We start from the raw sequence: 17668 nt of genomic DNA on the forward strand, positions 1-17668 counted from the left end.
TTTTAAGTAGGTCACAGAGAAATTTCTGAAATGTGACCAAGTATCAAATGTCATTTTTTTTTTTTTTTTAAACAGAATTACTTTTTCTTTCCAACTATCTTTGCTTTCACTAACTGCTGCCAGAGTTAAGAATTCTGGATGCATTTAGATGCTCGAGGTGTGGTTTGTTTTCATCCACCAAAGTCCTTTCAAACGGACCTCTGTTTATTCATTTGGGTTACATGATTTAATCCTTAATCGTGTTATGAATGAACAGAAGTTTATTGGGAAGGAGTCCAACAAAATCAGGTTGATTGGTATTGAATTAAATTCTCCAAGCCACCAATGATTCTAAAGTTGTCTGTCCATTATTTTAGAATCATACAGTTATGGAATCATATTATGGAATCATACAGAACAGAGGAAAGCCATTCAGCAGTAAGTCATGTACTACAGTTGGTCCCAGTGTCGTCGAGATACGATGAAAAAATGCCAAGAGTTCACAGTCCTGGGGCGAAATTCTCCCGAAACGGCACGCTGTCCGCCGACTGGATCCCAAAACGGCGCCAATCAGATGGGCATCGCGCCGTCCCAAAGGTGCGGAATGCTCCGCATCTTTGGGGGCCGAGCCCCAACATTGAGGGGCTAGGCCGACGCCGGAGGAATTTCCGCCCCGCCAGCTGGCGGAAAAGGCCTTTGGTGCCCCGCCAGCTGGCGCGGAAATGACATCTCCGGGCGGCGCATGCGCGGGAATGTCAGCGGCCGCTGACAGCTTCCCATGCATGCGCAGTGGAGGGAGTCTCTTCTGCCTCCGCCATGGTGGACACCGTGGCGGAGGAGGAAGGGAAAGAGTGCCCCCACGGCACAGGCCCGCCCGCGGATCGGTGGGCCCCGATCGCGGGCCAGGCCACCGTGGGGGCACCCCCCGGGGCCAGATCGCCCCGCCCCCCCCCCAGGACCCCGGAGCCCGCCCACGCCGCCTTGTCCCGCCGTTCAAAAGGTGATTTAATCCACGCCGGCGGGACAGGCAATTTATCGGCGGGACTTCGGCCCATCCGGGCCGGAGAATAGAGCGGGGGGGCCCGTCAACCGGCGCGGCGCGATTCCCGCCCCCGCCGAATCTCCGGTGCCGGAGACTTCGGCAACCGGCGGGGGCGGGATTCACGCCAGCCCCCGGCGATTCTCCGACCCAGCGGGGGGGTCGGAGAATGACACCCCTGATTGTTACTCAAGGATTTCCTCTTTGCCATTATGTGTGAGCAGTGATTAATTGGTAGCACTCTTGCCTCTGAGACACAAGTTTCCAGGTCCAAGTCCTGGTCCATACTCCAGGGCTTGAACACTAAAGTCAAGGCTCTCACTCTGGTGTTGTACCGAGGGAATGCTACACTGTTAGAGATGCTCGGGCGGGATTCTCCGACCCCCCCCGCCGGGTCGGAGAATCCCGGGGGGGGGGGGGGGGGGCGGCGTGAGTCCCGCCCTGCCGCTCCGACGCCGGCTGCCATATTCTCCGGCGCTGGTTTTCGGGCGGGGGCAGGTATCACGCCGCACCGGTGGGCCCCCCGGCAATTCTCCGGGCCCCGATGGGCCGAGCCGCCGTCGGTTTCTGGCCAGTCCCACCGGCATGGATTGGACATGGTCCCACACGGTGGGACATGGCTGGTAGGCCGGCTGGTGCGGTCCTCGGGGGGATCGAAGCCTGCCGTATTATTGGGTCCAAAGCTAAGGACCGCCCAAAAGCGCGCAAAACCCCCGAAGGATAAAAAGAGACACTGCCATGTGTTCAGTCTCTTTTGGCCCCGGTGCACCAGAACTCTCTTGGCCCTGGCTTGTGCTCAAAACCAATTGCAGCACCACGACCAGAAGCAAGTTCAAGATCAACCACCACTACCAGACGGATGAGCCCAGCAGAATCGAAGTCACGTCTTCCGACCCAGCCACGCCAGATCCAAACAAAGGCCTTGTTCCTCTGCATAAAGCCGGGTGCCTGAAGTTAAGTACAGGTTGTTGTGGTGTTAGGTGTAATTTAGCTTGTAGTGTTTTATGTTGCATGTCGAAGTAATTCTTGTGTGTAAATAAACTATCCTTGAACTTGAACTAACTAACTGGTTGTTGGGTCCTTGATCGATATCCGGCTAAACCTTGTGGTATCATTTGATACCTGGCGACTCTGAAAAACAATATCATCATTAATAACAGTCATATTAGTATCCAGTTAAAAGGAGCAACATTATTGGCGTCTCCGGTACAAATTGGCAACACCAGTGTCGGGCCATTGCGGGGATTCGGGAGAATCCCGCTGGCTGTCTTTCGAATGAACCATTAAACCAAGACATCATCTGCCTGCTTGGGTGGATGCAAAATACCGCCATAGCACTATTTTGAAGAAAGGCAATATTTGGTGAATATTTGTCAATCCATCAAATCACAAATAACAGATTATCAGGTCATTATCACATTGCCATTTGAGGGAGTTTGTTGAGTGTGAATTGGTTGCAACATTTCTCACATTACAACAGTGAGTACACTTCAAAAAGTACATCCGTGGTGGTAAAGCTTTGAAGTGTCCAATTGTCATGAAAAGTGCCATATAAATGTCATTCCTTCTTTACTTTCATTGTGAGAGTGTAGATGGGGGCATCAGGTGAGGGCAGGATAGGCTCAGCATTGAGGTTTGCACGCAACAGCTAATCAACAGTCACTGACAAGAACTGGACCCCAACATGAATTATCATCTTCCAGAGAACATTATCAGGGGCAAAGTAAAGGGAAAAAATGTCAAGGACAATACCCCAACGATATGGGGCGGGATTCTCCGACCCCCTGCCAGATGGGAGAATCACCTGGGGTCGGAGTGAATCCCGCCCCTGCCGTCCTCCCAATTCGCCCGGTCCCCAAAAACCGGCCCGGCGTGAGTCGCGCCGCCCGCCTTGGAGAATGGCGGGGTCCGGCGCAACTCAATGGGCCCCGGGGCTGTCCGGATTCTCCGGCCCACGATGGGCCGAAGTCCCGCCCATTCTATGCCGGTCCCGCAAGCGTAAATTAGAGTTGGTCCCTTACCGGCGGGACCTGGTGGGCGGTCTCCGGGGTTCCTGGGGGGGTCGCAGGGGGATCTTGCCCCAGGAGGTGCCCCCACGGTGGCGTGTCCCGTGGCCGGGGCCCACCGATCCGTGGGCGGGCCTGTGCCATGGGGGCACTCTATTACTCCGCATCGGCCGTTGTGGTCCTCAGCGATGGCCGATGCGGAGACGAACCCTCCCGCACATGCGCGGAGATGATGCCAGCACGTGCTGGCACTCCCGCGCATGCGCCTGCTGGCGGAGGCCCTTCGGCGTCGGTTGGCGTGGCGCCAAGCCCCTATCCCGCTGGTCGGCGGGGCGTCAACCACGCCGGGGCGGGCCTAGCCGGAGAATTCCGCACCTTTGGGGTGGCCCGACGCCGGAGTGGTTCATGCCACTCCGTCCCGCCGGGACCCCCCGCCCCGCCGGGTACGGGAGAATCCCGCCAATTATCTTTTTACAATATTGAAATTGGGCCAAAATTCCAAGTAAACTGCTGCTTAGGAGACTACATTAGATGAAGATTTCCCAAAAAAAATTGTCTCAGACTCCATGGGCGCAATTTAACAGCCTTGTCGCACCCGACTTGGTGACACAACGAGGCCTTTGAATCTCGCAAGAGGTCTCTCGCTGGATGTACGACGCTAAAAATGCCTCATGAGATTTAACGTGATCTCATGAGACCCTGCGATCTGGACCTCGCCTTCGCTGGACGAGATCCAGATGAACATATTTAAATGAGCCATTAGGCTTATTCAGCGCACAGGAACCAACAGCCTCACCTGGGGGACCTCACTAGGGCACCGTTTAGCACTGGTTTCCACAAACATGGACCTGGGGTAACAGCACCTGGGGGATACCAGGCCATTAGAGGCCCCTGGGTGGTCAGGCTCTGGGGAGCGTAGCACCCTGGCATTCCCTCTGACTCCCAGGCACCTTAACACTGCCAGACTGGCACCTTGGGCGAAATTCTCCGGAAACGGCGCGATGTCGGCCAACTGGCGCCCAAAACGACGCAAATCAGTCGGGCATCGCACCGCCCCAAAGGTGCATCTTTGGGGGCCGAGCCCCAACCTTAAGGGGCTAGGCCGGCGCCAGACGAATTTCCGCCCCACCAGCTGGCGGAAAAGGCATTTGGTGCCCCGCCAGCTGGCGCAGAAATTACATCTCCGGGCGGCGCATGCGCGGGAGTGTTAGCGGCCGCTGACGGCATTCCCGCGCATGCGCAGTGGAGAGAGTCTCTTCCGCCTCCGCCATAGTGGAGGCCGTGGCGAAGGCGGAAGGGAAAGAGTGCCCCCACGGCACAGTGCCACCGTGGGGGCACCCCCCCGGGGCCAGATCGCCCCGCGCCCCCCCCAGGACCCCGGAGCCCGCCCGCGCCGCCTTGTCCCGCCGGTAAGGTAGGTGGTTTAATCTACGCCGGCGGGACACGCATTTTAGCAGCGGGACTTCGGCCCATCCGGTCCGGAGAATCGCGGGGGGTGGCCCGCCAACCGGCGCGGCGCAATTCCCGCCCCCGCCGAATATCCGGTGTTGGAGAATTCGGCAACCGGCGGGGGCGGGATTCACGCCAGCCCCCGGCGATTCTCCGACCCCCTCTCGCCCCTTGACATTGCCACCTGGACACCCTGGCTATGGCACCCTGGTAATGACAGGAACCCCCAGGTGCCACTGCCAGGATGGCAGGGGCATCACCAGAGTGCCAGGCTGCCCGTGCCGGGTTGCCCGTGACAGAATCAAGCCTAGGGATTCCTTGCCCTTAAGAGCTGGGGTCAGGAGGGGAGCTCAAGGGCTCCCTAAGAGATACGTTGTGTGCAGTGGGGGAGGGGGGGGGGGTTTTGAAGCCGTGGTGAGGCAAAGAGGTGGGTCGAAAGATTGGCCAGCATTTGAAAACGGCACCCCAATCCACGAGTCGTGTTCCTGCATGGGCGAGGTTAGGTGGGAAACTATATGCCCGCATAACAGGAAAAAGCATCAAACCACTGAAAGCCAAAAGGTTCCTAATTACATATATTAAACAAATTGACCATCTGCTGAGCAATAATATGAAATAAGTGGATAAAAATGCTACCCTTGGACAGGGATTATCCTCCAAGTTTTGTTTCCATTGGTGGCATTGATAAATCCTATACGATATGAGTAAATGAGAGTTTGGTTCCATTCTAATTGAGTTTATGTTGTGGGGGAGGCGGGGGGTGGGTAGAAATGAATGAGATCTGGAATTCTGAGTCAAACATTCGTTCTCTGGAATTCTATATTTTGGCTTGTTGTCCTTGAGCCAGTTATTACATTGCGCACCTAGGGCTCCTTATTAAATATAACAGTCATTCCTTGTGCACTCTAAATAAACATTGAAAGATGCACTTTTAACCAGTGACAGATATATTGCACAGAGGAAATTATTGTCTCTGTTGGGAGTTATTTTTGCAGTGTTAAAAATAGCACACGGCGTAAGATGATGGAAAGGTTTTTCCTGTTTCATAACTGCCCCACTGAGCTGAGGTGTGGTGCAAGAATTTAAAATGGAGTGTGTATATTTGAGCTCCAGAAAACTCTTTCATTACCATCAACCCACAAGTCGGATGTTGCCTCCAGCATAGGAAAAGTATTCAGTGGGACTTTGTTACAGAACCAAGCCCAAATCTTTTGGGGCTACAAAAGCAGCCAGTGAATTACAGACCTTGGATAAGCTCAAAGCTCAGATAATGAATGCCTGATCAGAACCCGTTTACCAGTTTCCATTAGGTTACAGAGAGTTCTAACATTACTTTTAGATTCGCAAAGTCTGCTTGAGCTTTCATTTACAAATGCAGCAATATGGCCATTAAAACCCACCACCCAGCTAGATATGTTCATAGTCATGGGTGAAACGACACCTTTCATTCAATTTCATTTACCACTTATTAAAACAGGTCGTCTGGCCATTGAAAGGAGAGATGCAAAATTGAAAATCTAGGTTCACCTGCTGCTGTACCAGCACCTCCAGTTAGTGATGTTCTAGCCCATAAGGCCCAGGCAATTCTTTTTTTTTTGTAATTATAATAATCAGACTCAATTATTCCAATGCTCTCCTGGCCATCCATCCCATCTTCCATCAATGGCTTCATCCACACCTCTGATATGCGTACTAATAGCTCGCACCAACCCCCCCACTCAGCCATCTCAAAATCAGCAAACCTTGAATTTAAAATTCTCTGCCATTTTTCTCCAAATCATTGCATGGCCTTGGCTCTTCATGTTCCTATAACCTCCTATAGCCCTATAGCTCTCCAAGATCTCTGTGCTCCCAATTGGCCTGATAAGCATCCCTCAATCACTCCTATTTCACCCTCTCTCTTGCTCATCCTTCAAGAAAGTGACCATGACCATCATCTGGGGTATTTGGTCGGGGGGATAGGCGGTTGCTAAGACCAATATGTGCCCAGAAGGTTCTGCTGTAAATAGAGGAGTTGCTGGCTCAGGATTTCACCTCCTTGTACTTTCTCTCGGCCTCTGATATGCATGTGCTTGCTTTCAAAGGAGGCTGCGCCATTTTTTATTTGGTTCAGTAAGGTGCTCAGATCTTGGACAAACTTCGCCCAGCACTTCAAGTTAATATGAAAACAGCTCAGTGATGCCTATAGGGTTCTTGTCACGCTTCCTTTGACTGTCATGGTAGTGCACCCCAGAATCAAACTCGCTATAGAAGATTCACTTTGGTAAGCATTCTGGCTGGGTGAGCAGGGTGACTCAGTTGCGACTGTCTCAATATGGTGTGGACACTCGGCATGCCAGTTCAGGTGAGCACATCAGTGGCTGGTATTTTTTGCAGCCATCTGATCTTCAGAAGCTTCTGAAGGGAGCTCAGGTGAAAGGTGTTGAGCTTTTTGGCATGAGGTTGGTGCACAGTCCATGTCTCGCATGCATAAGGCAGAGTGGGCATGACTATTACATACTTTCAGTTTGGTAGGCAGACTTACATTTCTTCATTCTCAGGCTGATATTTAAAGACAGCCAAATGCTACACTTGCTTTGGCAATTCTTGCACTTGTCATTGCATGTGCGGAGTCTGCACATTCTCCCAGTGTCTGCGTGGGTTTCCTCCGGGTGCTCCGGTTTCCTCCCTCAGTCCAAAGACGTGCAGGTTAGGTGGATTGGCCATGCTAAATTGCCCTTAGTGTCCAAAAAGTTTAGATGGGGTTATTGGGTTATGGGTATAGGGTGGAAGTGAGGGTTTAAGTGGGTCGGTGCAGACTGGATGGGCCGAATGGCCTCCTTCGGCACTGTATGTTCTATGTATCTAGGTGTCGCATGTCATCAATATAGACAGTTCAAGAGAGCGAACATATCCACTGCTGACTGGGTCTGGTGATGGACTGAAACGTTGGGTTTAGGACAGGCCTTTCCTGGAGCAGGCTGGCACATTGGTTCAGTTTTCTTCATGGTGATCAGAAGGCCAAAGTTGTCTTATGCAATGGAGAGCAGGGGGGTTCTACATTGCATGTACAGCTTTGGACCGGCAGCTAGTGTACAATATTGACAAACAGAAAATCACTAAGTATGTCCTTGGAGACCTTGGGGCGCGATTCTCCAAGCCCTGCGCAAGGCCGGAGAATCACCGCAACCGCGCCACGCCGCCCCGATGCCGGCGTGCGATTCACCGAGGTGCGGAGAATCGGCGCCATTTGCGCTGGTGTGTTTGCAGCAGCGCCGGTCGCGGGCCGCTGTCCGCGGCGGGACCGCCAATTCTCCGGCCCGCATGGGCCGAGCGGCCACGTGGAAAAAGCAGAGTCCCGCCGGCGCCGTTCAACCCTGGTCGCTGCCGGAAGGAACTCTGCGCAAGGGTGGCTCCGTCCCCGGGGGGGGGGGGGAAGGGCCTCCGATGGGGTCTGGCCCACAACCGGGGCCCACCGATCGGCAGGCCGGCCTTTCCGCCCCCGGGCCCACTTTGTTGCGCGGCCAGCCCCTGAACTCGCACGCCATGGTGCATCGGGCCCGGCGCGCTGAAGAAGTTCCCCGCGCATGCGCGGGTTGGCGCGGCTCAACTGCGCATGGCGGGTTGGTGCGGCGCCCATTTGGCTCCGGGAAGGGAGGCTGGAGCGGCATGAACCGCTCCAGCGCAGAATCGGTTGTCCCCGCGCCCGTTTCGCGCTGTCGCGTTTCACGATGGCGCAAACACTTAGTCTCCATTTCGGAGAATCGCGCCCCCAGGTCTTTGTCTTGAGCCTCATCAGATGAGCAGTTTGCTGACCATGCAACATCTGATTTTGCTGCCAGGATCACCAACACGGATGGCATCCATGTTATGGATCCCCAATTTTCAATCACTCTCACTTCACCATAAATAACTGTGAAGTGTGTTATTCAGACGGTTGGTTGATTATCCGCACTCCCTCGTATCCCAAGAATGATGACTCCAAACTGATAATTAAGACATTGAGAATTCAAATAACATATTGAATGTTAGATTGAACTGAAAGATGATTGTTCAGCCATGAAGACTGTCAGAGAATGCACGAACAGCCGTTTGCATTGCCGCCATCAGGAGGCTAAATCTTTGTTTGAAAACGCACTTCCATAAAAATATTTTATCACAACATGCAGCTATCAAAATATGTATAATTCACAAATAAACTTTGAAAGGGAGTAGATCATATGATGTCATGTGAATTATGAAACAGCATTCATTCATAACAGTTTTCATCGCAGTCAGAATAAATTATATCATTACTTTAGCTTTGTACAGATGTGGTGTAAACATCATAAATAGTGGGTGAGAGAGAAACAGCATATTCATTCAACTCATGGGGAAGGTCTTCATAAGAGTTAATGTGCTGGAAATGCAGCTGTGCAGCACATGCAAAGAAGGAACGTAAACCTGTTGGTAGGTCGATTTGGAGGTGGGGGTATTAGTGGCTGTCTCTGGTTCTGCAGCAATTTGACCTGCGAGGGAAAGGGAACTGTATTGGTGAGTGCCATGCAGTTTTGGCCACCTTGCTATCATGATGGAATAGCTGGCAATTCTTGCATACTGAGATTTTGGTGTGAGACATGCGGTGGTGCTGAGTGTGTGAGGGTAAGCTGAAGCTATGAATGGCAGGTATGAGTTGTGATTGATTGAGAATGTTGGTAGGTGAGTGATGTGATGCATTTTGCAGTGTGAGAGGCGAGTGGTGTAGTTGATAGGGTATGGCATTTACTGACCTTGACCACTCGTTTGAGGTAATTGAACTTTTTGTTGAACTGCCAGATCCTTGGGGCTTGACTCCTGGATTTGACTACCAAGGCCATCTGGTCCCACTGCCTTTGAAAAGTGAACCTGGAGGATCTCTTGGCTGCTGTGTAGATCAGGGGCTGGATTCTCCACCGCGCCACATTTCTGCCTCACCCCGCCGGCGGGATGCTCCGTTACACCGGCTGGTCAATGTGGTTTCCCATTGTGGGGCAGCCCCATGCTGTCGGGAAACCCCCAGGCTGCCGGCAAAATGGAGCATCCCGCCAGCTTAGAATCCAGCCCCCCCATCTCTCCTCCTTTCCACATTCCCTGCCAAAACACCCAGTCCAGCATCGCAGAACATAGAATCATAGAATCCCTGCAGTGCAGAAGGAAGCCATTTGGCCCATCGAGTCAACACTGACACTCCAAAAGACCACCCTACCTGGCCTAATCGCCTGCCCTATTCTGCAACCCCACCCTAAAGGGCAATTTAGCAAGACCAAATCACCTAACCTGCACATCTTTGGACTGTGGGATGAAACCAGAGCACCCGGAGGAAACCCACTCATATGGGGAGAATGTGCTAACTCCACACAGTCAGTCACCCGAGGTTGGAATCGCACCCAGGTCCCTGGTGCTTGGACGCAACAGTGCTCACCACTGTGCCATCGTGCCGCCCCATTGGAGCACGCATTCTGCGCTGCATCATCATTCATTCTTGTACTCAGCCTCCTTTCCACAGAGAGTTCCAGCATATTTTTCAACTAGAATGCAACTCTTCTTTAAGAGACTAGTTGGCTTGGAGGTAATGCAGGCTAGCTTTAAAGGGTGCTTGGCTTGCACAGGCTTGGGGTCCCTGCTGGGACATGCAACCACTCAGCTGTGCATTTAAGGCTGGCTTCAAGTGATAATCATGCAGATTATTAAGCAGCATGATGTTGGTGTGCTGCCTCCATCAGAAGCAAAGAGTGTGGATTAACTGTGCATCGCGATCCCAATGCCCATTTTCAGGTGCTGTCCAATTTTGCCCCCATAGAATAGTACAGCACGTAGGGAAGCCATTCAGCCCCTCAACTCTGTGCTGGCTCTTTTGGAGAGTAACCCAGTTAGTCCCACTCTGCCGTTCTTTGCTGCATCCGGTTATCTAGGATTGCAACTGAATCTTGCTCAATTGGGCCAGTGGGCCGATGAATGACAGATGGAGTTTAATTTAGATAAATGTGAGGTGATGCATTTTGGTGGATTGAATCAGGGCAGGGCCTACTCAGTTGATGGTAGGGTGTTGGGGAGAGTTACAGAACAAAGGGATCTAGAAGTACAGGTTGATGGCTCCTTGAAGGTCACAGGTGGACAGGGTGGTGAAGGCGGCATTCAGCATGCTTGGTTTCATTGGTCAGAACATTGAACACAAGAGTTGGGACGTCTTGCTGAAGTTGTACAAGACATTAGTATGGCCACACTTGGAATACTATGTACAGTTCTGGTCACCTTATTATAGATAGGATATTATTAAACTAAAAATAGTGCAGAAGTGATTTACTAGGATGCTACCGGAACTTGATAGTTTGAGTTAAACGGAGAGACTGGATAGACTGGGACTAGCGTAGGAGGCTTAGGAGTGATTTTATAGAGGTTATAAAATAATGAAGAGCATAGATAAGGTAGATAGTCAACCTTTTCTCAAAGGTAGGGGAGTCTAAAATTGGAGGGCATAGGTTTAAGGTGAGAGGGGAGAGATACAAAAGTGTCCAAAGGGGCAATTTTTTGTGGTGAATGTCTGTAACAAGCTGCCAGAGGCAGTAGTAGACGGGTACAATTTTACCTTTGAAAATGCATTTAGACATTTATATGGGAAAGATGGGTACAGAGGGATATGGGCCAAATGCAGGCAATTGGGACTAGCTTTGTGGTAAAAACTGGGCAGCATGGAAAAGTTGGGCCGAAGGGCCTGTTTTCATACTGTAAACCTCTATAACTGAGACAGAATGAGAGGTTTATTCCCATTTTTAGTGTTTGTATTTTCTATCATCAGATTAGATAATTTGTCAAAAGGCAATTCCCAAACATTTCTTTTTGAACTATTTGAAGTGTACCATTTATACCTTGCATGGATTCTTTGCATTTTAAGCCAGTTTCATTTTTACAGCTGACAGGAGGGACAACAGATTAGCAATATGGTAAATGGCGTACATCGTTTATTTACTTTAAGGTATGGCATTTTTGCATTGGCGACACACTTTCAGTTTTAACATAAACACACAGAGTTCAGTGGGGAGGTTGTTTAATGTGGCACATGACCAATCAAGGGCACGAACATTGTTAATGATTGTGGCCTCTGATAAATGTTATGGCATTCTGACATTGACACTATTAATCAACATTTATATGTTTTAAATATGCAGCCACACCTTTCTCACACACGAGTCTGGGCTGTAATACCTTTTTTGTACCAGGTTGCAGATCCTTGATGAGAGAGAGGATATTGCCTTTTTAGTGTGTGTGAATTTATTTCTAATGTTTTAACTGCGGTGTGGTTCAGATCAATTTTTAATGAATTTCTGCATTTAGAATTTGCCGTGCACATTGGATCTTCACGCAGTCAAGTAAAATGACACGTTCTAAGAGAGGACTCACAGGATTATGTGCAAAGCCTGAATGTTGGGGCTGACACACAAAAGAGCAATTCTAGTGTTCATTGTGCTAGTGTTTTAAATATAAAGCAGGGCATCTGGGTCTCCCCAACCAGCATAAGAGATTATTTATTCTGCTGGTGACAATTCTGTTGTCGAATTTAAAGTGGTCCAGCCCAGGAGCTACTGTGAATTAAAGAACACAGCTCAGACTTGCACGAGCAAAAGGCTGCTTGAAATCTGAAATAAACAAAGAAAATGCTGAAAGTACTCAGCCGGTCAGGCAACATCCACGGGGAGAGAAACAGAGTTGGCGTTTCAAGTCAGTGACCTTTCATTAATTCTGACGAGGGGTCATCGAAGAAGATTAAAACAACTCAATTTTCTTTACTGCTCAGGATTTTTTTCCTGTAGGTTCCTCATGGCAGCGACCATTGAGAATCATCCAATCATATTACTTTCCAACTGGCAGGAAGGGTATGGACATGTAGGGCAGCACGGTGGCACAGTGGTTAGCACTGCTGTCTCACAGCACCAGGGATCCGGGTTCAATTCCGGACTTGGGTCACTCTCTGTGTGGAGTTTGCACTTTCTCCCCGTGTCTGTGTGGTATGCTCCGGTTTCCTCCCACAGTCCAAAGATGTGCAGGTTAGTTGGATTGGCCATGCTAAATTGCCCCTTAGTGTCCAAAAAAGGTTACGGGGCAAAAAGTCATTTGTTTTTGAGAAACAGACGTTCCCGTGGGATCATAAAAGGCCAATAGATCTACTTTGATACCATGAGTTCAGCCATTTGGACATTATCCAATCAAACACCTTGATGACAAATGCTGATTTATTACTGTCTCTCGAACTCAACAAACTATTAAAGTCACACCCCAGGGGCATCATTCTCCGCCGGCGGGAGTCTCCGTTCTGCCGGCACCGGGGGGTTTCCCGACGGCGTGGGGCTGCCCCACAATGGGAAACCCCATTGACCGGCCAGTGTTACGGAGACTCCCGCCGGCCGGTCGACGCAGAAATGTGGCGGGGCGGGTAGGAGAATTTCGCCCCTGATGTCAGATATGTTATAGAATAGCATAAGTGAACTGACTTGTGACAATGCAATACAACTGAATGCAGAAAATGTAACACCAATATGTTCTCTGTAGCTAGTACTAGCTCCTAGTGTTTAGTTTTATTGTTCCTCATTTTATTCAGGTCAACAATGAGTAACACAGGGCTCATATTATCCATAATGACTCATGAAAAGCAAACATTCTCATAGGTCTGTTGTCCTGTTGTACAGCCCATCCTTTCCAGGATGGGAGTGGAGGCCAACTCCATTAGCACAATAACAGGCCCAACAAAATGATGCACAAAATAGAGCCCAGACAACCATGAGAGTACTAAAACGCAGAGCCCCAGAGAAAACATTGTTCAGGCTCTCTGATCTCTGCTGTCAATTTCATGAACTTTGTTTACATAAGTTAGGTGGTTTCAAGGGTTTGTGGGTTTTGCTATTGATACCTTAAAGAGTCTGGATGATTGAACTTTGCTTGTAGTGAAGAGAGTTTTCACCACAGGAGAAAATTATTAATGAATTACTTTTTAAAGCTTTTTTTATACCCACCACTATACAACTCTAGGTTTCATTGGTTCTACAAAGTGTATAGTGGTACAGTAGACTTTGAAGTGCCATAGCTTACAATAAGAAGCATAAGGTGTATTGGGGTGGGTGGGTGGAAGGGCAGAACTTGGTATACAGGACCTGAACAGCCATAGGGAGTGGGTGGGGAGCATGAGGAGGACCTTTTGAACTTACCTTTTAAAAGATTCCCTCACGTAAACTAAGATTCAGGACTCCTCTCAAGGGCTGTGAACCACGACTCGTTAAGAACCTGGCCTGACACCATGAAAATTGCAGAGGAGAGGAGATGCCTCTCTCCACAATGGAGTCAGCCAGATGAAGAATGCCAGATGCGGTCTTTTGACAGGAACTAACCCACACCCTTTAAAGACACTCTCAAAAATCAGATAGTCTGAGAATCGGGTCAGGAATCCCAGAATCGGGACATTATTGCTGTTTTTAAAGGGCCCTCAAGTCATCCAAGCCTTGCTGCTTGCTGCGGTTCAACTAAGAGAGTTGCTACCTGGAGACGCCAGGTGGTTAGGTCCACCTGCTGAGAGCATTTATCCTCCTTGGCTCTTGCCCAATCATTTGTCCTGCTCGGTGTCAATTCTGTTTATTCTCTCTGCATTATGCTGTAGTAGGAAATATATCCTGTCGCAATCATGTAAGAGTTCTGGAAATAAGGCCATGGTCATTTAACACATAGAAATCATAGAAATTACAATGCAGAAGGCGGCCATTTGGCCCATTGGTTCTGCAACGCCCTTGGAAAGAATACCCTACTTAAGACCATACCTCCACCCTATCCCTGTAATCCAGTAACTCCACCTAACCTTTTGGACACTAAGGGGAAATTTAGCAAGGCAAATCCATCTAACCTGTACATCGTTGAACTATGGGAAGAAACCGGACACCCAGAGGAAACCCACACAGACGCGGGGGAGAAAGTGCAAACTCCATACAGACAGTGACCCAAGGCTGGAATTGAACCCGGTCCCTGGAGCTGTGAGGTAGCAGTGCTCACCGCTGTGCCTCATGCCATACCATTCCCTGTAAACATCAGCAACTTTATAGCACTTCAGAAACCCCCGAACACTTCAGCACTCACATTAAGAACCAATGGAAATCGATCAGCTAATTAATGATCGCTTTAAATAGCACTGGAGAGGGTTCGCTCCTGCTGCTGAACACATGTTCGGCAGCGTATGTTTAAGAGATGACTTTAGCTGACGCTTTAAGCTCCAAAATGGCACGCTGATTGACAGCATTGTAGTGTTCTATTGTTGTTTGTTTGATTATGTATGTCTGCTGATCGATGTTCACCGTAATTGGTTAGTTTAGCCTCCTGTGGACTCAGAGAAACAAACTGTAGAGAGGGTTGGAAGCTCGAGCTGAAGCATGAAGGAGACATTTTAAAGCGCTGTAAATAAAATCTGTTACTCACACTGAGGTCAATTTTACTACCCGCCCACTGTGGTACGTTAACTTCGGGCAGGAATTTCCGGTCTCGGGGCAGACGCGACTGGAAAATCTCGCCCATAGTAATTAGTGTCCTCTCTGCATAGCTCTGAGATCTAAAATATTACAGCAATCGTGATGTGCCTGCTCTGCATATTCCTGACAGATGCCCCCTGTATACAGGCTAATCCGCTCAAAAGAATTGTAGCCAGTGAGGCTCCGGTGACAAATTTTTTTTGTTGCTTTAAGCTGTGCTTGCTTTGAAGATGCTGTCAGCATGTTAGCATGAGCACTGCCACCAAATCTGCATTATACTCTGACAGATGTCACGATCTGCCTACACTGCATACCTCCAGCTGATGCACCTGCGCTCATGCCAATACGCTCAACAAAATGACATCCGACAAGGCTTGCGCCATAAATGTGCAAGTTTGCCACCGACTCCATATTGGGGCCAAAGGCACTTGTAGTGGCGAGAGACTGGCCATGAAGGAGCCAGGTGTTGTGGTCTGCGAATCTAAAACAAAGGAAAATCACTTTCTAAAAATCAGAAGTTGAGAGAATTTACTACTAATATCAATCAACCTGATTTAAACTCCTTCCCAAGAATTCCTGTTCATTCATAAGGCTATGCTATATCCCCTGAATGAATAAATCGTAACCAGTCTGAAAGGCCCGAGGTGTTGAAAGATAAACATACTCCTGATGCATCATCATTTAATCATTCCAGAATCCTTAGAACTAAAATTGTGACAGGTTAAAGAATAAATAATTCTTATAAATAGCTGTAAATTCAAAGTTACTTCGAAGAGTTTTAACCTCCCAACCCTTTAGTCGCAGTGAAATTAAATTTGTGTCTCTTAGCAACAGAGGCTATCTTCTAAAATATTATTGGGTGCAGACCGTACCATATTAATTGTGATTTTGGTGTGGTGGGGTATAAGAGGAAAAAATTAAGCTGCAGTTTAAAAATCATTAACAGCATCTTGCCCAACTACAATTGAATTGAAGTGCCTTGCAGCTTGCCAAAAAAGCATACTTTCACATATTTAAAGCTGTTATGACTGTAACAAGAGCAGTGTAACTGCTAAGTGTGGCCCATCTTGTTCTGCTTTGGTACAGGTCAACACTCCGTATTCTCCGGCGCCGGGGTTTTGGAGGGGGTGGGGATCGTGCCGCGCCGGTCAGCGGCCGCTGGCAGCGGCCCCCCTCGGCGATTCTTGACCCGCGATGGGCCGAGTGGTCGCCTGTTTCCGGCGGGTCCCAACGGCGTAAATCACAACAGGTCCTTACCGGCGGGACCTGGCTCCACGGGCGGCCTGCAGAGTTCTCGGGGGGTGCGGGGGAATCTGGCCCCAGGGGGTGCCCCCATGGTGGCCTGGCCCGCGATCGGGGCCCACCGATCCACGGGCGGGCCTGTGCCGTGGGGGCACTCTTTCCCTCCGCACCGGCAGCTGTCAACCTCCGCCATGGCTGGTGCAGAGAAGAACCCCCCTGCGCATGCGCTGGGATGATGCCAGCACACGCTGGCGCTCCCACGCATGTGCCGGCCGGCGGAGGCCCTTCGGTGCCGGTTGGCGTGGCGCCAAACCCTTTTGCGCCGGCCTCGCCCCTGAAGGTGCAAAGGATTCCGCACCTTCGGGGCGGCCTGGCGCCAGAATGGTTCACGCCACTCCTCGGCACCGGAGTGGCCCGCCCTGCCGGTTCGCGGAGAATCCCGCCCATGCCTATTCAACGCGACTCACTTTGAATAAGGGGCATGAATGGGGAACAGGTGGCCGAGGTCGCACATAGCCCCGTTTTTTACAATGTGGATGCTCCGCTGGCAGGACTCCCCATTGTAGCACAAGATCGGGACGCCATTTTTAAATGGCGTCCCAATCTCCAAGGCCTCGAAAAGAATTCTTGACCTCATCCCAGCCGGAGTGGAATACCCACACCGGGCAACCCCAGCCTGATCACACGTGTGCACAAAATGCCAGCTTGGCCGTCCGTGCCAACCTGGCACCCTGATAGTGCCCCTGCCAGTTGGCAGTGCCACCTGGGTGGCAGCCTGACACTGCCAGAGTGCCAAGCTGGCAATGCCAGGATACTCAAGTGACATGAACAGTGCCATGTACTACCCTGCCCAGAGGCATGCAGCTGAGGACCTCCGACCCCCTTAGAGCACCCCACGAGTGCTGTTCCGTCTCGTGCCCGTTTGTGGGATCAGCACCAAACGGCGCTCGCCCGAGGTGCCTGAGGCGAAGGGATTGAATCCCAAAGCCTCAGGTACCTTGCGAATCTGCACATTAGAGTAAGGCTTACTGTCTTGCTTTAACAAGCAGATTTGCTCAAAAAGTGATCCCGCCCAAAAGGTGATCCCGCCCATAGCATTGAATCTTGCGAGGTGTTGCGAGCCAGGTAGATCCAAGGAGCTGGGTCTCCCAGCTGTCTCAGGCCATGCTGTGCCGTGGTGAGCTGCTTTTCCAGCACAGCATGACTGGAGGATTGCAAAGGCCTTCTAGAGTAACACAGACCATTACAATTAAGGCAGCTTCCACATGCTAGGCTCAGACGCTCATCATGAAACGTGACCTAATGGGTTACAGAATGCAGCATGCCCCAAGGTTAACAAGCTAATCATTTTTAATTAATATTATAATTATACTGCCTGCAGATAATCTTCCTCATGTCATCACCACAGTCAAACCTACGAGTCCGATGAACCCAGGTGTGATCTTATGCTCCAGGTA

The 17668-nt window shown here is 50.2% G+C and overlaps 1 protein-coding gene across 2 annotated transcripts in view; it reads right to left on the minus strand.

The window, feature by feature from the left end:
• Window positions 1–17668, minus strand: part of LOC140416214 (chloride intracellular channel protein 4) — a 197326-nt gene that overhangs the window by 153883 nt on the left and 25775 nt on the right. The gene's annotated exons all lie outside the window — the stretch shown is intronic.

Source organism: Scyliorhinus torazame, chromosome 1 (genome assembly GCF_047496885.1).
Source record: "Scyliorhinus torazame isolate Kashiwa2021f chromosome 1, sScyTor2.1, whole genome shotgun sequence".
In the NCBI taxonomy this organism is placed as follows: domain Eukaryota; kingdom Metazoa; phylum Chordata; class Chondrichthyes; order Carcharhiniformes; family Scyliorhinidae; genus Scyliorhinus; species Scyliorhinus torazame.